Source organism: Pleurodeles waltl, chromosome 5 (assembly GCF_031143425.1).
Source record: "Pleurodeles waltl isolate 20211129_DDA chromosome 5, aPleWal1.hap1.20221129, whole genome shotgun sequence".
Classification (NCBI taxonomy): Eukaryota; Metazoa; Chordata; class Amphibia; order Caudata; family Salamandridae; genus Pleurodeles; species Pleurodeles waltl.
The window spans coordinates 260,148,322-260,170,459 of NC_090444.1; the positions used below are offsets into that span (position 1 = coordinate 260,148,322).

The 22,138-nt window shown below is 45.6% G+C and overlaps 1 long non-coding RNA gene across 2 annotated transcripts in view; it reads right to left on the reverse strand.

Moving 5' to 3' along the window:
• LOC138295597 (uncharacterized) overlaps positions 1–10,890 on the reverse strand; it is a 559,610-nt gene extending 548,720 nt beyond the window's left edge. For both annotated transcript variants that reach the window (XR_011203638.1, XR_011203637.1), the window contains exon 1: positions 10,467–10,890. This is a non-coding gene — a long non-coding RNA (uncharacterized lncRNA). The remainder of the gene's footprint in view (positions 1–10,466) is intronic.
• Between the last annotated feature and the right edge of the window lie 11,248 nt (positions 10,891–22,138).

Genomic DNA, 22,138 nt, shown 5'->3' on the forward strand with positions numbered 1-22,138 from the left:
AAATATACACTGTCCGGGGTTTTTTGTTCTCACCATGACTCGCATGGGCTCTTTGACTCACTTTGTCTCACATGCTCTTTAGTTTAGGTCCCTATCACCTATTGTTGCTTGCCATGTTCACTCAATGTTCACTTACTGAAGCTCTTACACTGATCACCGGTCACTGTTTGCTGCTTTTTGGAAACTTTTCTATATGGTCACCGATGAGTTGACAATCGAATCCAAACATATATGTATGCCAATTTTTGCTTTCATTACTATTTTTGCAGCCTTGATGAAGTCACCTGTGTGACGAAACACGTGTTTGCTGTATATCTATGATGACATATTGATCTCTAATACCCACGAATAAAGGCATCATCTACTAACAAGACTTGGGACTCTTCTTCAATCTCATACTTTCTCCACCCTACAACACACCATCAGGGATATTCATCCTTGTCATATTACTGGACAATATATTGTGTGTGCTGTGGCCTATTTGTTCCATTTTGTCCTTGGGTACCTTGATACCCGATTTTGGTGCCTACTGGGTAGTAGGGCACTTGGCCAGGTTGCACCAGTCTTTGCTTTAAACCTATATAATTGTTTAAAATTATTGTTTTACTGCCTAGAAGTGCGGCACTCTTCACCCTTGGCTTCATTTGATGATAACCGGGACACCTTAGCTGCAGAGCTTTTCTCCAGGAAACCGTTAGCTCTACGCACCACAGACCCTACACCTACTAAGGAAGGACTAAGACAGAAATTCATTAAACTAGAGAGACTAAGGAAACAAGAGCTAGCCCGCTGGTGGGACATTACTACTCTCAAACGGTACTTGGAACTTAAACAAGTCCCTAGAGGACTGCGCGTGATCATATTCCCATCCTTTGAAGACCTTGACCCTGACTTACTTGGGGAATGGGAACACCTCATCTCCTCCACCTCCTTTGGCATGATTAACATACTGATCAAACATGCTGATAGAAAACACAACAAACTACTCCAGGACATTGCATCTCTGGAGGAGGAGATTAAAAATCTCAACCTCCCTGAAGCTACTAATAAAAACTACACCATTATGAGGGAGATACTCACCGGATATCAATTATACATAAAGGACAAAAAGATGCGTAAACTTATCAGAGATGACAATGATTACAACAATGGCAGGATTTACACTTTTGCAAGGAGGTTTGATCAGGTCAATAAAGACTCCAGCAAAAGACCCACGAAATCTAACACGCCTGCTGGGTCTACCGCGGGCAGTCTATCTGACATCTCAAACTTATCCAGTGACTGCGGAGACTCGCCTTTGGAGGGGTCCTCTGCTAGTACACACCCACAGAACACAACCCAACAATAGAGTTCTTTTTTAGAGGAACTTGGCTGATACAGAAAGGGATTACAACAGAACTACAACAGGTCAGGCATAAACACAAATCCACCCGCAGGAGGGGCAAGAAACATCACAGTAAACACCAGGGAGGGCGTGACAACTCGCTCGACCGCGAAAACCCAGAGATCCTGAGTGGTCCCCCTCAACAGCCTACCTCCCATTTTTCAGAGGAAACAGTACAGGTTATGAACCTTTCCAGTTTGCAATTATCTGTACATGAAATAAATGTCTTGAAAAAAGGTCTGGGCTTTTGTCCTACTTCTAAACCTGATTACACTACCAAACACATAGATCTCTTCAAGTTCATACGCAATCTTAAACTCAAGAAGTTTTTCCACAACAAACCAGATACAAACATAATTGCTCGGACTTCATTACCAACTTGCAATCAATCCATTAAGGACTTGCAGGACATTCAAACGGTTCTCTCCCTAGATAACACATCATCACCACCGCTCAGCTTTGACGAACTATTGACAGAACTTAACATTATACCTAACTTGGAAGTTGACAGTGGGCTCAAACCCAGCTCCATGTTTGTCCCCACTTTACCTCCGGATAATCACATCGACGTCTTCTACAAAGCCGTCAGCACAGAACTATACAACTTAGAGGATAAGATGAACACCTGTACCCACAGACCTAACAAAAATCTCAATCCCAATGAACTTCGAGCGTTGCACAAACTCTCAACCTACACAGACATAGTCATTAGGGAGGCGGACAAAGGGGGTAAAGTTTTCATCATGAACAAGACTGATTACATTGCTGAAATCAACAGACAACTTAATGACACACAGGCCTATTCTGTAGTTCAAACCAACCCCCTTCCTGACATCACCAACGTGATCAAAAAGAAACTGACGTCTTGGAAGAATCTTTGTCTCCTTACTGATTTAGAATACAGATTTCTGTACATTGAGGCGCCCCGGGCTCCCTGCATATACATTCTACCCAAAGTCCACAAACCAGGAGGATTCTCTCCGGGAAGACCCATTATCTCAGGCATTGGTTCTCCCACAGAACATATTTCTGAGTACGTTGACTCTTTCCTCCAACCCTTGGTACATAACTTACCCTCCTACATACAGGATACTAGGGATTTGTTGTGTCAACTTGAAGACATCGAATGGACGGATGATTGTGTGTTTGTCTGTCTCGACGTTAGCTCCCTCTACACGTCCATTCTCCTGGAAAGGGGTCTCGAAATGCTCCAGCACACGCTAGGTGCCCGAGATGCCACACTTTTTGAACACACACACATGCTTCTTGATCTCACACGACTAGTGCTAGAGAACAATGTTTTTCTACATGATGGTAGATGGTTTCGGCAGTGCCAGGGTGTAGCCATGGGAGCTAAGTATCCTCCATCATATGCCAATCTATACATGGGCCAGTTCAAGAAAATACACTGATGGTCCAATTGTCCGACACATCTCACCCAACACATCCTTTACTGGGGGAGGTATATTGATGATATTCTTGCTATTTGGACTGGAAACATCCCTGACCTCAGGTTACTTATAGACCACCTCAACACAAATGAATTCAACTTAGCATTCACTCACAAGGTGGACACTAATCGAATTGAGTTCTTAGACTTGCTGCTGTACATCACCAACAATAAAATCACGTCTAGACTTTACAGGAAACCCACTGCCTGCAATTCCATTCTACATGCACAGAGCGCTCATCCCCTCACACAGATCAGGGCCATCCCATACGGAGAAATGGTCAGAATTCGACGTAACTGCACTGACACTCTTGTTTTCAAACAGGAACTCAAGAACCTCACCCAGCGCTTCCGAGCTAGGGGTTACTCCAACAAACTTATCTCGGGAGCCAGTAAACATATCTCTAACAAGGTCCAACACGATTTACTAATCAGAAGCCCTGAGGAGCCTAGTACCAAGAGTTCCTCCAGCAGGAGACCGGTCTCCTTCATTACCCAGTACAGCCCGGCGAGTAAGGCGGTACTACGTATTCTCAAGAAACACTGGCACTTGCTAATGCTGGACACATGTCTCAAAGACTCAGTAGGCAGGTCACCCACCATCGTTCACAGCAGGGGTCGGACTCTTAGAAACATTTTGTGCCCTAGCTTTCTCTGCCCCTCCCCTCTGACACGCCCTCCAGGGTGGATTCCAGAGAAACCAATTGGTTTTTATAAGTGTGGCTGCTGTATATCCTGCCAGTTAGCCCTTAACAAAACCTTATCCTTTTCTTACAACACTGGGAATACATACCACATCAGGACTTTCATGAATTGCAACACTAAATACACTGTTTACTGTCTGATTTGTGTATGTGGTCTGATCTACATTGGAAGCTCTATACGCCCACTGAAAGAACGCATTCAGGAGCATGTCAGAGCCATCAGAAATGTCAACATTAACTATCGCCTTGCTGTTCATTTCAATACTGTTCACGGGGAAAAAGATCTTTTGAACATTAGATTCCATGGTATCACACAAGTGTCCAACTCACCAAGATGGGGAGACAGAACCAGGGACTTGCGTAGATGCGAGGCCAAATGGATCATAAAACTCCGCGCAGTTGAGCTAGGCCTCAACACGGATCGTGAGTTACACTTTTTTCTGACATGACTGCTCTGTTCCTCTGTCCTGTTCTGTTTATCTCACATTGCATCTTATTTACTCATGGACAACTTTACTTTTAAGCCCTACAGTGTATAGGATATCAACATTTGTTTTTACTATGTTGTGTTCATTTCTGTATTCATCTAATGTATTTATGCATTTATGTAAAGATGTTTTTGTTGTATTTGGTTACTGTACTCCGTGGTCTCGGCCTACTGTATTCCGTGGTCTCGGCTTTGATATACACCATTACTTTTGACATGCTGGACGTAACGTTTCTACTGTTGTATTCGGTAAACGGTGTATCATCGCATTCCTTAGACTACCTATACAATAACGTTCCTTCGGCACATCTGACACGGTACCACCGTTCTTCTCACTTCACTTCTATCCGTTTCTTCCAGTATTTTGATTCACTGTACTGTTGTCTAGAATATATGACATCACTTGTCACCGTATCACCGTTATAATCCCTAACCTATTTTAACTAGGACGCGCCTTCATCTCACTTTACATTCTCAACTGTCTACCATCTGGCCGCGGTCCCCGAGTGTTCCCTTTGTTTTTCTCTCTTTTTTCCTCTTTTTCTTACTTACGCCTTTCTTTTCCGATTACATAGGGTCCAGGCTTTTACCCTGTGACTCACACCATTTCAAGATGGTCGCTTCCTTTCCAGCTCCTTACCTGCTCGATGAACTATACAGCTTCTTTCTCCTCTATACACTCAAGATGGCCGCCACATTTCCCGATGTACTTTATCTACCTAGTCCCTCTTTGTTTTTCATCACACTCCCACTCACTATATCAATACATGAGCGCTGGTCCTCATCGACCATCAGACGCTCCTAGACTACGTGCCGCGTTTCTCTACTCGGATTTTCAGGTATGTCTTAGCTTTTCATACTTTCAGTCCACACTTCTGCCGTTTACCCTCACTACTATTCCGTCCATGATTAGTACTTGTTATTTACTCATTTTAACTGCCGAGTCTTTACTCACGCTCGCGTTCGCCTGGTGTGTATTTTTGTCTTACACTACCATTAGATTTACATGCTGCCTTGTAAACTCGACACACGCCTCCTCCCTTCTTTTACCATTAAATCTTCACTGCTACTCCGTCGGTATTGCACCCTTTTGCTCGCGTTCGCCTCCCGTCCACTCTCATTTTACACCACCGTTAGAGATACGTGCTGCTTCTTTGACTTGACGCATCCGGCCGCATTGTTTCTCCGGACTTGCATCTGAAGCACTTTTTTCCTCTCGCCTCTCAGCCAGTTCGCAATACACGTTCTTTTTGCCGCATGGTTTTTTCTTGACTATAACTACGACCGCGATAGCATTTAGCAGACTAACTCATGCTAACAACTGTGTTTTAATTGACTTCCACGTCAGCGTTTTGTTTACTTAGACCAGTGTTACCAACTACACTATTTATTGATGCTTTACCTTAACTTTTCTGGCAATTTTTACCATTTAGTTTATAATACACTTCTCACCACGTCAGGATCTCCTTGACCGGCATAGAGGACTAAAACCCATATTGGTCTCCAATCAGATAACTACGGTTACACTTCCAATAGCTTGGGTCTTGTCCATCCACTTATACATCCCCTTTTTCCCCTACATCCAGGTTTACTTATTCACTATTTTTCCTTTTCCCATTTTTTGACACCTCTGTAGGTTTTGACTCAAAGCTTATCAGGGCTTTCTATACCTGTCTTAACCTACGTACTCAATACCCTGTTCACCTGCTGATGCTTGAGCAGCCATACTACTCTCAGGTCTACTAATATAACAAGGTATGTACACAGTGACTCACTTTGCTCTTCAGTCGCACTACTTATTCTTTTAACTTCTCCTCTAGACTACTTTCTTTTCTTTTTTGACTACTCCTATGACCATTCTCTGATCTTGTTTCATTATTGGCTACTCACAGCCAACTATATCATATATAATCTCTCCTCTCCCTACCCAGATCATTTTTCACTTAACCAACTTAGCTGATTATTACCTACCATTCTGGCCGGACGGCCCAGGTAGGAGTTACTGACTTTGGCCCCATAGGGCCCCCTCACCTTACTGCCTCTTGGTCACTTTTTTATTCTTTATTTATTAATTTTATTTTTTATTATTATGGCTCTGTATCTCCCCTTTTGTGCTCTTACTCACCCACATGCCTGGTCTTTCTCAGTCCCGTTTTAGTTTTCTACTTGTCGCACTTCACTCTACAGTCTCTATACACGGCATTCACAATTTCAAATATACACTGTCCGGGGTTTTTTGTTCTCACCATGACTCGCATGGGCTCTTTGACTCACTTTGTCTCACATGCTCTTTAGTTTAGGTCCCTATCACCTATTGTTGCTTGCCATGTTCACTCAATGTTCACTTACTGAAGCTCTTACACTGATCACCGGTCACTGTTTGCTGCTTTTTGGAAACTTTTCTATATGGTCACCGATGAGTTGACAATCGAATCCAAACATATATGTATGCCAATTTTTGCTTTCATTACTATTTTTGCAGCCTTGATGAAGTCACCTGTGTGACGAAACACGTGTTGGCTGTATATCTATGAAGACATATTGATCTCTAATACCCACGAATAAAGGCATCATCTACTAACAAGACTTGGGACTCTTCTTCAATCTCATACTTTCTCCAACCTACAACATACCATCAGGGATATTCATCCTTGTCATATTACTGGACAATATATTCTGTGTGCTGTGGCCTATTTGTTCCATTTTGTCCTTGGGTACCTTGATACCCGATTTTGGTGCCTACTGGGTAGTAGGGCACTTGGCTAGGTTGCACCAGTCTTTGCTTTAAACCTATATACTTGTTTAAAATTATTGTTTTACTGCCTAGAAGTGCGGCACTCTTCACCCTTACTACCCTTTTGTTTCTTTTTCCAGGAGTTAGGAAATGGGCTGACATGTGCATGGAATGTCATGTGCGCAATGCATGTCATATGTGTGGCACTTGTGCTGTCTATGTTCTGCTTCTGTGGAACTCTAGTCACAGATATTCCTTGCAAATATTGGATGCAGTTGGACTAACTGCTGTCAAGGGTCTTGTCAGACATTCCTGTTAGTGATGCCAAAGCACATTGACTGCCTCATGTATGAGGCTTGTTTTCCCCTTATTGAGTGATGGTGTCATAGTTGTGTGCCATATGCTGCGTTGGACTTTGCTTTCAACATGTATGTGTGAAATAGTTGTGGTTCTCTGCTATTGGCCTTCAAATGAGATATGTACATGATATATGTCATTAAGAGTGTGTGTGTATGTGACCATTGTATGTTAGGCATCACATAAGCTCTGGGATGTTCCATGTCCTACTCAGTATCTCAGCAATGCTCCATGAGGCAACACTCTTATTCTGAAGTAGAGATGAAGGTGTGCAAAAAGGAATAGCCAGACCATGATATGGTGATTATAATAGGTGTTTATTTAAATTTGTTAACTAAAGTGGTGAAGGTGATCATATTCAGAAGAAATTATTTACAATCTGTTGCTGCCTGCGTATACCAGCAGCTGTGTTCTGTAGTTCCCCCTCCTGTTGCAGGCCAGCATCCTCCTCTTCCTCCTCTTCAGGCATGTGTGGCTCTGGTTTCAGGAGGGGAATGTTTCTTCTGATGCAAATGTTGTGCGATATTGCACATGTGAGGATGATCCTACAGACCATCTCGGGGGAATATAGGAGGCTACCACCAGTGATGTCGAGGCAGCGGAACCTTGACTTGAGGATGCCGAAGGTCCGCTCGACAATGCTGCGTGTCCTCCTATGGGCCTTGTTGTATGCACGCTCTGCAGCTGTACTCGGGTTGCCAAATGGTGTCATAATCCATGGCTGGATGCCATACCCCTGATCAGCTGCAAGAGAAAATGAATGGGATCATGTTGATGTAGCTGGAACTATTGAAAAGACCTTTCATGGCAGTAGTTGTCTTGTGTTGTCTGTGACTCTTTTGTGTACTAATGTGACATCCTATGCTTGTAGGCTATACCATCTGCATTGTGTTGTTTCCTTGGCTGAACGAGTGCTTGTCTGCTAACCGTTTGTCAGCAGTATGTTTTGGGATTTGCGCTACAGTGTGCCCTCCCTAGCATTGTGACTTGTGATACAGGTGTCCGTGTGTCTTCACTGAGTGTGAGATGATGGTTCCATGCACAGTTAAAATTGAAAGTGTTGTTAACACGTTCATATCAAAGTACCCTGGACATCCCATACCTTTAGACTTATGCAATGTATTAATGGGACACTTACAATTTGCAAGGTGACATTTCGGCAACCACACTCATTGACGTCTTCACATTAGGCTGTACAGTAAATTCCGATGTGTGACAGGTTCAATGGTGACTTAAGAAACATGGTTAGTGAAGTCACGACCTCAGTGTGTTCCTGTTGACATGTTGCTGTTGTGGTGTATGTGTTGTGTGTCCTAGAGGGTTGCTGTGCAGTGTATATATAAGTAGGTTTTTGTACTTACCAACAAGTAGTCCATTGCCATACCGTCCATCCTGGAAGTGTTCATTGATGGTGCAGTGACAGAAGATGAATGAGTCATGTACACTCCCAGGATATTTAGCCATGATGTTGGTGATCAATCCCTGGTGATCGACAATGGCCTGCACGTTGATGGAATGTGTGTGCTTCCTGTTGCGGTAGAGGTGTTCAGTTGCAGCAGGTGGCACAAGGCGTACATGTGTGCAATCGATTGCACCAATGACGTGTGGGAAGCCACTGATTGCGTAGAACCCCTGTTTAGTTTCCTGCTGCTTCTGCAGTGTTTTAGGGAAGCAGATGTGGCGGGTGTCAGTCGAATGATGGCGTCCAGTACTTTGGGCAAAAAGGCGGAGAATGATGGTTGTGATATTCCGCCAACCAGGGCACCAGTTGTTTGGAAAGAGCCACTTGCCAGCATGTGAAGTACGGCAAGCAGCTTTGTTTCTGTTGGGATGGTGCGGGGTGTCACCAAAGTGGGGGCCAACTGCTGTTCAATGTTTCGCAGCAGCTGCTGAATGGCCTGCCAGTTCAACCGGTACCTCTGTATGATGTTGTGTTCCCTGAGGCCCTGAAGGGTGGTTCTTGGGCGGAATATCCTCTCCTGCCTTCTGCGCTGCCTTTGGGGTCCCTGCTGGTGTTGTTGTAGCTGCTGTTGTTGCTGCTGGGCTCTGCGTCTGCGTGCACGCTGGATTAGAATCACCTCCATGGCTCCCTGTTGCTGCTCTGCTGCTCTGCTGTTTGTTCTGTGTGTTCTGATTAAATACAGGTGTGTTTGCCCCATTTTAACGCCTGCCCTGACCCAGGCGTTAAATTTTGACGCAAATCGGGCTGTGCGTCATTTTCTGGCTCCGCCTCCCGGCCGTGCATCATTTTTGCCCGAAAGCATAAATACGACGCACGTCCGTTTAAGCCATTTTTGGGACGGGAACGCCTACCTTGCATATAATTAACGCAAGGCGGGTTGCCGCATCCAAAAAATGACGCACACGGCGGAATTTTGTTGTCCGCGGGCTCGGGCGTCAAAGTTTAAATACGGGGCAACGTTTGCGCTGATTGTGCGTCAAAATGTATGACGCACAATCGCGCAGACGGTGTATAAATATGCCCATTAAACCTTTGCATGACCACATTCTCAGTCTTGCCAAACCTCAATTCCAATCTCCGCCTAGCTTCTAAAAATACATCGTCAATAGGATGGCCAGCCTTATCAACAGCCTTTGGCAAATACTTCAACACATGCTGACCTTCATTGCCTAAGGAACTAAGTAAGATAGCTTTTTTCCTATTGGAGGAGAACCCTAAGCCATCTAGTGCCTTAAGGTAATTATCAGATATGTCTATCCACTCCTCCCGTAGTATTGGTGGACTCCCAGGTTGCACCAAAAACTGAGGTGGGGAATGTACTGCAGTGGTCGCAATATCCATCGTTTACAACAAAACCATTGAAAAGCTTACCCATTGTTTGAATATAATGTTTCTCTTTTTGTACTACTAAGAAGGAACCAAAACGAGGCGTAAGTGTATGTAAATAAATAGAAAAAACGACAAAGTTCCTCCTCTCGGTTTTTCCGGAATTCAGGTGTGCCTATCACTGCTGAAGGCCCAATAATTAATATGATAAGTTCAGCAGTCCAACACAAAATGGAAGTACTAAAAATCCTCCCTCTCAAATTTTTTTGTTTAAAGGTCAGGTGTGCCTATCACCGCAGAAGGCACATAAGTTAATATGCTCAGAGCGTGCAGTCCGTCAACACAACTCGTCTGGATCTCTTGCAAATGCCGTGTTGCCAAATGAGAGTTTTCACAACTCTCCAAAATGGGCGCTAAAAACGTGAAGAGGTGTTCGCCTGACGTCGGCACACCAACGCTATACATAAGCGTTGCTAGGAGATCCAGGCAGGAGAAAAGCCGCGGGAAATAACAGCACGTGCCGGATGACATCCAAACAACAAACAAACAAAGAAAAACTCACAGCTGAGCAGCCGATGACCAGACTACGAAGAACTCACAGCCGATCAAAGTCCAGGTAAGCACATAATCTCAATCCATATGTTTCTTTATGCGCCGATCACAGAACAACGCCTCGCATCCTATGCCTAAACAGGAAACCGTGGATCCAAAGCATCCGCGTTGAGAGAAAATAACTGCACTTGCTGACGCTAGTCGCCAAAAATGTAGTGAAGTTACATGGACGGCATTTTACTTGTGAGTGGTGAAGCCGTTTATTTCAGGAACACTTCTCAAACACTGTGCTCTCTCTCCCAGTCAGCAAGCAACTGCCAGGAGAGAGAACACTGAACACACATTCTAGACGTTCGACTCGAGGCTTACAGCAAAGCAGCCACGAGCCATAATACAACAATAACCCCACCCTGCCACTGGCAACTACTTGTTTCAGCATAGCTAGCAACATCCCAGGGAGGGGGCCATATCATAATAATAAACATATTCATATTTAATTGTGAATGTGAATAAAACTGATTTGTAAAGCACAGTTAATTAATACAAATGCAAGTTGCATTTTTATATACACAGAAATTGAGAGGTCAAAGCCTATCTTCCTGTGCAAAACCACAGATGCAGTGTGAAATGTAGTTTTTTTAAGACTGAGAAGTTGTAGTAAGAAAATGGCATGGGTGTTTTTCCTAAAATGCTTCAAAAATAAATGAAAGGCCGTTTGTCCAACAATTGTGACATTCCAACATTTGCTGCAAATAAAAAAAAAGTCCATGTGCAGTTCTCAGAGTTTAAAGATTGTGTCAGTAAATGATGTTACACAATATACTGCAACTCTAAAACCACAGTAAGAATCTGATAATAATGCCTTAACCACGAAAAGGGAAACACAGAGAAGAATGTAAACACCCACACTGTAAAAGAAAACGTTCCCTTCTGCACCCCGGCACCACAAACTGCATTTAACGGCTTTTTTTACTTTTTGGATTCGACTTCCCTACTTTTGAAGTAAATCTGGATTATATTTTTTAAGTTATTGCTTTAAAAAACAAAACATTACTTAAGACTCATGCAAGGATGGATGAAATCATGGGTGGAGTAAAAGGGCAGAAGTAGGCAAGGTGCGGGAGGGGATTACAGAGGTGCCTGAGACATAGTTGGTGTCATTGGAAGAGGAAAGACAACTTATAGTGACAGTGAGGGCGGAGATCAGGTGAAAGGCCAGGGTAAGCAGCAGGAAAAAAGGGAGGAGTAGGGGAAACAGAGAGAGGTGAAGAAGGCAAGGGATGCCAAGTGGCTGGATGACAGAAAGGAAGGAGAAACGGGGAGGTTCGGCTCTTGCAGTACAGTCCAGCGCAGGGTTCAGAGAGTGGTGGAGGGGGAGGACAAGGTGAACAGTGCGTGGAAGCTGAAGTTAGCTCAGGTGGCAGCTCAGGGAGGACTTTAAAGCATTTCTGTGGTATAAAAGGGTGCAGAGAAGTGGGCGGGGCAAGGATCAGGGTGGAGGGGCCGGTTAGGAAGGGTAACAGAGACAGTGGGACAGAAAGGGAGGGAAGTGGGCAGAGTAGCAGCAAGGGTGAGAAGAACAACAAGCATTTGCCATGCAATCGGTCTCGCATTTGCATGAGTTATTGGTACTGTAACTGACAATATCTTTTATCTATGTGTTTTGGTTTGGGGTGTAGTGGATGTATGCAGTTTGGAGTGGAATTATGTGGGTTGAATTGGAATTGTTACTTGTTGAATTGTGTGGGGTGGAATTGTGTTTGTGTAGTGGAATTATGTGACATGGTGAATATGAATAGATAGGGATGAGAGCTGCACAGAATAGAAGTTAGAGAGGGATAGGTAATTTGTGCATTTAGTAGTGAATGAACTCTAGTTAGAGGAGAAGAAAAAGCGTGTGAGAAAGAGAAAGAAGGAGAGAGCAGACCGCAGACGCATGAAGAGGAAGCACCTTTGTACGCAGAAGAGACCTTAAGGAGAGGAGGAGAGGGTGGCTTTGAGGGACGGAAATGTTGAAAAGGCACGGGAAAGAAATTGTGCTTGAAGACCTGAAGTGAACTAATATGAGAGTGGTGGGAAGAGTGCATGAGAGAGAGATGTGAGAGGGAGTACGAGAGAGATGGACAAATAGGAGGGGCACCCAGAGGTTGTGGGGGGCGAGAGGTGGACTTTTGCACACCACAAGGTGGTAAAGGTGATACAGGAAGTTAGCATGCGTGAGCAGCCAGTAAACATAAGAGACCGGGAGTTTGAGGGAGGTATGAGAGGGCGTACTGGCATTGTGAGATGAGAGGGAACAGTGGCAGTGTGAGGGAGACGAGAGTGGCAGGGTGTGTGGGGGGAGATGGTAGGGTCGTGGGAGTACTTGTTAGAGATATGTCGTTTTGGAATTGTTTGTTGTGGAATTGTGTGGTGTGGTATGGAGTCTATAGATAATTTGTGTTGTCAAGAAGGTGAATAGGGGTGAAAAGAGAGCAGCACCCGCCAAATTAATGCAGGTTGAAAGGGCAATACTAGATATGTGACTTTATTGGTTAACAGCTCTCAAGTGTTTTGTGAGAACAATGTATGCCTTCTCTACCTTCAAGTGTGTTTTCTGTGTTGATAAACAGCAAATCCAACTAAACTGGGTTAACTATAACTTTACATTTGGTGTCATGCTCATTTAAAGACTTAGCCTTATACAGTCTTCCACTCAGCCTGGCAGACATCTAGTTTTCATCATTTGTGTCTCCCCCAACTCAAACTCCCCCTTTAATTTCATGTAGCAAAATTGTACTCTCTTCAAATGCCATTTGCTTTATGCTTTTGAGCTCAGAACTGCAGAACGCAACTCTCCTGTGATGATCAATTGTGCATGTTTACTGTTGATAATGTATTTGAACAACAATTGGAGATGCGTTATTCCTTCCTGTCATTTTACGTTACCTCATACTGTTCTGGTGCGCTAAAGGCACTCTTCTTGCTCATTTCATCCATGACCACCTAGCTCACCCTGCTAAAAAGGATGACAGTATCCATTCTTTTTCTGTGTTCAGTAGTCATCGACTTTAGGGGAATTAAATTGATACCACCATATAATTTCACATGTTTAAGCAAATCAACCAAGAGTAAAGAAACTGAATGGAATGCCTGATCGCAAGCGAACTAAGGCAACACGATTTAATCATCCGCAAAAACATTCTTCTGGTTCTCAGACGGCAGCAAAAGGATGTGGAAACGCACACAAAACCAAGTTGAACGGTGAATCTTTAAAGTCACAGAGTGCTATTAATAAGCCAGTGAAAGAGTGAACTCTTGATGCAGTTCACGTCTTATACTATATCCTCTGAGTAATTATTTGATATGATCACTGGTGAGTTATCAAAAGCAGTTCAAGTTAGCCCTTTTTGCAAACTAAAGTGCTTCTCAGAACAGCAGAGATGGGGATCATTTGGAGGCCATGTTCAATCAAAACTTGGTCTCTACACAGACAGGTGTAGACACAGACACAAGAGTCTACAAGGCCACATACAAACACACTCTCACATACATACAACCATACATTCAGACACCTGCCTGCTGGCACGCAGACATACATACATAGCCGCCAAGGTTTAAGATTGCCTATGTGTGACACTTTCATAGTTTCAGTGTACTTTTGAGTGATATTCAATGGGGCGTGGCCACGATGGCGACCGGAGCGGCAGGATAATTCGCAGCTCCGCTCCCTGACAGAAAAACCTCCTGTATCCAGGCGATCACCGGTTTCCCTGGTAAATCGCTGCATGTCCTCTGCCCCAGGAGTGCCCCGGAGAGCTCTGGCCCTCGTTGTGGGAGCAAGGGACTGGGGATTGAGGAGACACCTCTCCCGCAGGGGACCGAGTGCTGAGGCAGCGTGGCCTGCTGCAGAGACGTGTGCTGTGTCTGTGAGCACCGCTAGGACCGAGGCACAGGCCCGCTCGGACGAGTCGGACGTCGGCGATTGGGGGTTGCAGGCCCCGTCGCTGGAAGCTGCTGGAGGGAGACAGAGGCTTATGTTTGTGCGAGCAGGAGCTGTGAAGCTGTGGTGCAGCGCCTCAGTGGCATTTCTCGATCTGCGACCTGTGCAGCCTACGCATTTCACACTGCATGGTTGGGACTTGAGGTGCAGCGCATGACTGGGACCCAGCTACTGGACTTGAGATCAAGAATCCACTGCTGCAACCCATTGTCTGGCGGCATGCCCTGGTGGCTGGGGGTCTGCGGCCTGCGCACTAGCGCCACGGCTGGCTGGCCCGCATCGGTGGTCTGCTCGAAACTGCCCTGCAAGGCCCAATAAATTGCTCAGGCTACGGGACCGCCCTGACTGGGTCCCTCAATTGGCAGAGTGACAATAGTGAACCGATCGGAGGCACCTATTCAGCATCTCCTTGACAGTGAAGATTCTCTCACCAGTGACATTCTATACTTTGTCTGTGCCGTGGTCTGGCGAGCGCAGGCCATTCCGGATCCTCACCGCGCTGATAGTCGTGGGCACTTACACTACACATGGGTAGAGATCTCCTAGTGTTCCGTGGTCGCCTGACATGACACCTGCTACCTCCCCCCCAACAACCACCACTGACGCCGGCCTATTTGACGCATGGCTGGGTGGATAACCCCCCCTGGGGGCCTCAACAAAGCTTAAGTGGCCGGATGGGCAAACCAAAGTCTACTAGGACACCTGCGGTGACCATGGACACAGCAGATACCCCAGCTGACGGGCTGGATACGACCTACCAGGTACTGCGACAAATGGAAGTCACCCTACATAACCACACTTCGCAATTCGAAAGGGTTTTGCAGGCCATATTGGACACCAGGACCACTTTGGAGACAAAGATCGATGCTGTAACACTTGATGTTAATCTACTACAGACCGACCATCGGGCGTTGGCCGAGAGGGTTACAGATGCAGAGAAAGATATGGCTGTGCTAACCCCCACCATGAAGACACTCCAGGAGAAGATGCTTCACTTGACTACAGAGGTGGACGAGTTGCGTCGCAGGGATTTCCGGAGAGGGCTGGGGGCCCCAACGCTGAATTGTTCCTGGAAAAGTGCCTCACAGATACAGTCCTGCAGGATAGAGTTTCTTTTCAGTGGAACAAGGACATAGGGTTCCAGGTAGACCCCCGCCACCGGGACCGCATCCCCGACCATTTATAGCCCGCCTCCTCAATTACCGAGACAGAGATCTAGTGCTCCAGTTGTTTCGTAAGGAGGGCCCACAGAAGTTTGAGAACACATTAATAACAGCTTATCCGAACCTCACTGCCGAAGTTCAAAAGAAACGTAGCTCCTTCTACCAAGTGAAACAACGCCTTTAAGAACATAACATAAAATACGCCCTTCTGTTCCCTGCAAAACTATGTGTCCAGGATGGCCCTAAAGCACACATTTTTACCTCCTCGGAGGACGCATGGACCTGGCTCCATGCCAAAGGTCTCGCCCAACCCGTGCAGCAGGGGGACACAGAGGCGAAATGGTCATCTCCCAAGGGGAAACGTAAGCGCCAGACTCGATCGGGGGCTAAACCCACCCCGGCACAGGCGGTAGAGGAGCGCTCTCGTCTGCTGTGTGAGACCACACAGTTTGTGTCTAACCCCTTCTCTGCATTATGTGACCTTGTGGACACTGAATCTGATCAAGAAGACCGCTCTGAATCTGAGGACTCACCCCGGGGCCCACTGCTCACTCCACACTCTGCAGATGATATCTGATTCAAACTCTCTATATTGATGGGAACCCTGTTGTGACAGTGCCCTCTGTTTTCTCCACGACTGGACGTGGAGTGCCCCACCGGGCCAGCGACTGGGCGAAGCCGAATCTGTGACCTGTCTCTGGGGTCCTCCTGATGGAATAGGGGGCGGTGGGGCCCGCGCTTTTATCCAGATGGCTGGGAGCACGGATCTCACGGTCTGGCCTTAACCCCTCGTGCCCTATTCCGTATGGACCAGTTCTTTCCCATGCCTGCTCACAGGTTATGTTCTGTTCTTTCATGTATATTGTCAATGACGTGTAATGTTGTTTTTCTGTTAATCTTACATGTGGATTTCCCTTTACATTCCCATGGGTTCGATTTGTTATTGCCACACACCATACCTAGCAAGGGAGGCCTGGGTCGCATTCGTGGCTCTGGGGTGCTGCGGCGCCCGTGGTGGAAGCAAAGTCAGGTCTTGTTTGGAAGGTGGTGGGTCAAAATCCTTGAGCTCCTCCAATGTCTTACATTACTATACAGACATGGCTACACAGACACAAGTACACACACCACGATATAACGTGGTCACATGGAACGTAAGGGGCATAGCTACTCCGCAAAGGTGACAGCGCATACACGCATATCTGAGATGGCACCTAGTGCATATCGCTATGCTGCAGGAAACACACTTGTCGGAAGTCACCCTAGAGAGAACACGTTCTAGCTGGAAGGGTCAAATATTTGGCACTACCTCATCATCCTTCACCCGGGGCGTGGCAATCTGGATTGCCCCTGGGGTACCCAACGTGGTCACCCACACGCAAGTAGACCCTGATGGTCATTATGTGGTGTCCGAGGGCTGGCTAGATGGAACACCATTGTCCCTTGTTTTTGACTAAGGGTTTTGTATACCCTACAACTGCCTATCACAAACATGCTCTGCTGCAAATTTGAACTCTGTTAAGAAAAGCCAAAATTGCGGCGGGAGAAGGTGGGGAAGGGATAGGGACTGAGCAGAGCAATGACCCCATTTCCAGAACTCCCTTCTGTGAATTGCCCTGTGTCCCCATTGGTTTTTACACCCAGGAAGGAAAGAGAAGAGTCTAGGTTGATGACCATCTGTCTTATGTGGATAGCAGCCAGTTTGTTCAGGGGATTGCTCAGTTTCATGTACGTCATTTGAGAGGGCCTTAGCGGTGGTGTGACAGGAGAGGTATCCTTATTGGCAAAAGCAGACATCAAATCAGTGTTCAGTTTGCTGCCAGTGAATCCAGGCCATCCAGTGCAACCTATTGGGTTTTGTGTTGTAGGCTGGGTTTAATATTGACTAATACTTGCCTATTGTGCTTTCTTGGAGTGCTTCAACTCATTTTTGGAGTGATATCTATGGTTGTAGTTGAAGCTCTCTGCCTATGCTGTTGAAAACTCAGGAATGCACGCCTATTAAGAAGAAGCATTTAGCTGACCTCAGTCACACCCACTTGACTCGCATTAATGCAGCAAGCACATAAACACAGTCCACACTCTAGGTTATACACACTTCTTCATGAACTAAATGACTTTCTGTATGCCATGTTACATTTCCAGCCTCCAGAGTACAGCAAGCCCCACTCAAGATTTAAAACTTATTTGAGGAGGAGACAGCCCTTGTATTTACCTTTGTTGTTGTTTGCTACAGAAAACTTCATGATCAGTTACTATTTGTCCTCTGCGACATTGGCAGCCTTAGTCAATGCATTGGTGTGGAGTAGGCAAAATAGGAGATTTAGGGCCTAATTATGATTCTGGTGGTCACTAGACCACCAGACTCGTGGTGGTGGTCCAGACCGCCGCTGCTTTGGCGGTCCAGCCATCAAATTAAGAGTTTGGCGGTTGGACCGCCAGCTCCACATGGATCAATAATCCCAATGGGATGACGGCAGTCCTGGTTGTAATCAGCCACGGAATCGCTAAAGTCAGCGGTGCTGAAGTCAGTGCTGCCGTGCTGATTAAAACCTCATTCTCCGCAAGCCTTTTCATGGTGGTCTGGCCGCCATGAAAAGGCTGGCAGAGAACAAGAGCAGGGGGCCACAGGTGCCCCAGTGCTGCCCCATGGCATGGGCAGTGCAGGGGTCTCCCTACCTAGCACCCTTGAAATGCACACTGTCTGCTGCACAGACAGTGTGTGCATTTCAAGGGTGCTGGTGAACCCTGCTTGCGGCAGCATTGAGCTGGGAACAATGCTGCTGCACCTTTCCCACTGGGCTCACCGGCAGGAATCTGGGTTTCCGCCGGTCAGCCCAGTGGGAAAGTTGTAATGGGGCAGGTGGGAAGACCACCACCACCTTGGACTCCTCATCTGGAGTTTGGCGGACAGATGTTTTCGTCCTCCAAACTCCGAATGACCCCTCCCAAAAAAGAAATGACAAGAAAGGAAGAAGCAACAAAGGAGACGTTTTGCAGGGTACCATTGCAAAGGCTCTTCCTTGAGGCAGCCCCAGATCCTCTCTCAGTCTCAACCCTGCATCAGCTCCACTAAGCACCATGACCTGCACTATGATCTGTCTGTTCCATGGAACTGCATTGTCAGGCCTGATAACAACCTTAACCCTTAAAAGTTTTGGGGTGATCAGTCAAGCGGAAGTTTTAAAAAGGAGGGGGTTCAAAATTCGTTTTCCACATTAATTTTCCCATAGGCCTTCAGACATGCCTGTTATGGCATGAATGTTATTACACCAAATTGGGCAGAAAACTAGATATTGGTGCACATATTGAGCTTTTTTTATTTGGCGTAAATTAGTTTAGTAGTTTCTGAGTTTTAAAAATATAGATATAGAGGGATGCGGATTCAGGTCCAGATTCGCGGATCTGGTGGAAAAGCAAGGCCCTGGTTGGCTGGCCACAACTTGACAGAAAAGTTGCAGCCTCCATTTTGTTTGTTGCATCGTTTTTCTTTTTTTGTGGGGGGGGGGGGGGGGGGGTTAGAATTGAAAAGACACAGGTTTCCAGACACATAGAGGGGCCCCTTAGCGACTCCTTGAGAGTAAAGTTGTTTATTGGAAGCTACACTAGAACACAGTAGAATAAATAAGACAGGCTGATTCTGCTGTTATAAGTACAAGTTTTACTATCACCGTAAATCCCACTGCCAACGGCCATACCAGTTGTTAAAGGCCCTGAGTCGGAATGTGTCTGACGCAGAAGGGCTACAAGGTATTACAACATTCCACATACTAAGGGTAGAATGTTCTAAATTTAAAAACAGAGATTATACCAGCCATTAGAAGCTTAAAGATATTCGATTATCTTCACTAGAGCTCTCTACATTCTCAAGTTATAACTAAGAATATCAGACGTTGTTCTTTTCTGGCTGAGGAAGGCAGTGCAAATGTATAGAAAATGTTCAGCCATTTTAGCTACTGGAACACCTTCCATGACCTCTATGAGAAAATCATGAGAGAAAGCAGTTTTCTCTCAAACTAGGTTCATCAAATCTCAGCACTGGATCAGCATTTTTAAAAGGGGAAAACTTCATGAGAAGTCACCAAAGTTACTGAAAATTAGTAGAATACCAACAAAATATTTATATTGTGACTAAAATCTATCACCCTTTATATGTGCTCCTTTTTGTGACCCTCAAAACCTGTCAATTCACTACAATGCATTTCAGTGAGGACCATGTCCCCAAATCCTGTAATGGCTGCCACAACAGCAAGGAAGTCGGTCCCTTGTGGATGCACTCCAAATCCACCTGGTGAAGGGTCAGGGAGTGCTCATCCTGCCGCTTATATTTTTTAATTAATTTTCAAGATGCAGGGACAATACCACTGAGTCGTGTAGTGGCTACTACAACATATTGTTATTGTGGCCAATTAATTAACAATGCTTAGTCCACCTTTAAATTTGTCAATCTCCGCATATCTAGGCACCAATTCAAAACATAGCTATGTTTTTAACCCTTCATATCTTCCCCAACCCCTCTTTAAATGATAATTTTCCAAATACAGCTCAACGGGTTTACAACAAATCACATGGAGTAAAGTTCTAAGGTTTGCGAAATTTTATGTAATTCTCATAAGCCATTTTTTCTGTATCAGGGAGACACCCTTTTTCTTTGCCTCTGCTTGATGGATCAGCATACAGCTATTCATGAAGTAACCAAAGTTTCATGCAGCTTTGTCTGTGCAAGTCATTAATGAAGCAAAAAACACTTCCTATGAAATCACTGACCTAATATATCTACACCATAGTGACCACCGCTGAGTAATATATGTATATAACCAGAAAAGGCAGCATAAACATCATCAAAGTGGCCCCTGGATGGTCACAGTGCAAGCTGTGTATGTTGTGGTTTGGTACTCCATGGGGCAGTGTAGCTGAAGTGCCGCATGACTGCAGCCAGTGGCACCTAATACCCAAACAAAGTAGGAGCAATTGATGGCACCTAATACTAGTGTGGAATGGGGTAAGGCATAAAAATCCCTTTCAGCCTCTGACTGTGGCATTGTGATAAACTTGTGCACTCTGCTGGTGATGTATAGCAGTAGCTGTCACACTAGCATGGCTGGCTTGCCTATGAGACTGGCCCTCTGAAAAGATTCAACAACCAAGATATGAAGTTCAACCAGCAATTTAACATTTGCAGGGTTGACATAGTAGCAGAGTGAAATTTGGTTCCTCTCCCAGCCTGCATCCATACCAAGGATTCTGCAACAAGAAAAGCATGTCTCGCAAGGACTGCTTCATTGGATATCTAAAAAATGTTAGTTCTCTGTCTTAAAAGTCCCCTTTGTCTTTCTCCAATAGTTATTACTCAAAACTGGGGGGGGGGGGGGGGGGGGAGGAAATAAAAAAAACAGACGGACAGTTGAAAAATGTTGAGGTCTATTCCCTGATTGCTTAGATAATGCAGTGAAGGCGTTCACCTGTTAAGAGTGGAGTCATGACTGTTCACTCTCCTTCTTGCAATAGCAGGTGTGTTTAATGTGAATGATTTATTGCCTTAAAACTCCAGTAACAGGGTGAGGGGGGGGGGGGGGGACAGGAACTAGTGAAACTGAGGAGGTTTTGCAGCAGTTGGAGAATAGTGTTGCCTAAGCTATAGGATCTGATTTCGCTTTTGGAGAAGACAGCACCGGGTATAGTTCAAAGTGTACTTTATGGGGGTCCCTGGACCTTCTCCACACCTTGCTCTACTACGCTTGTAGGTTGTGTGTGGCTCTCAGTGAATGGCTCCAGTCCCCGATCAGCCAGCATCCACTCCATACAGAACATGAATCTCACAGCCACACACATACTATTTGCAGTAGGACTCAGAGGGTATTCAGTCAGGTGCAGCATCAAGGGATTGCCAAGCGTCAAATACTTTAAGAGGTGTAGCATGTTGGACCGGTCAGGATAAAAGGTGCTGTGTACACGAGACAGGGGTCTTCATGTTTGGAAAAACAACACTTATTTGGCTTGCGGCTGCTGTACTAGACTGGGCATGACGTTTAGGGTCATGGAGAAAGGGACCTATAAAGGGGTGGAGTTTAATGTCATTAAAGGAGTTCACTGCAGGTTGCCAAGGCAGGTTTAGTAGGGATTCTGAGGAAGGTGGTGGCCCTCTTGCTTCCAGTAGTCGAGGGTGGGACAAGGCAGCAGCTTGATCTGGGCTGTTGCTTACACATGAGGGAACCTGTGCTCGTGTATGGAGATGGGGAGGAGTGTCCTTTAAGTTAATCGGGGCCTATTTGCCCCACCTGACGTATGGACAGTTACAACCACATTGCAATGAGGAGACTGGCTGAAGGGCTTCTGGGTGAGCTCCCTGCACTGGTAGGGTGTGCTGTGGTACATACAGTGAAGGGCATTTAAAGGAGGAAAGATAAGATGAGTGGTATGTAAGGCGTAGTAAGTTGTCACATGGAATGATTTGGCGGGCTCCAGCTGTAGGGATGCTGCAGCTTTCGCTGCTGACAATTTATTTTGTTTCCTGACCGTTGTATACATTTTTCACCACCC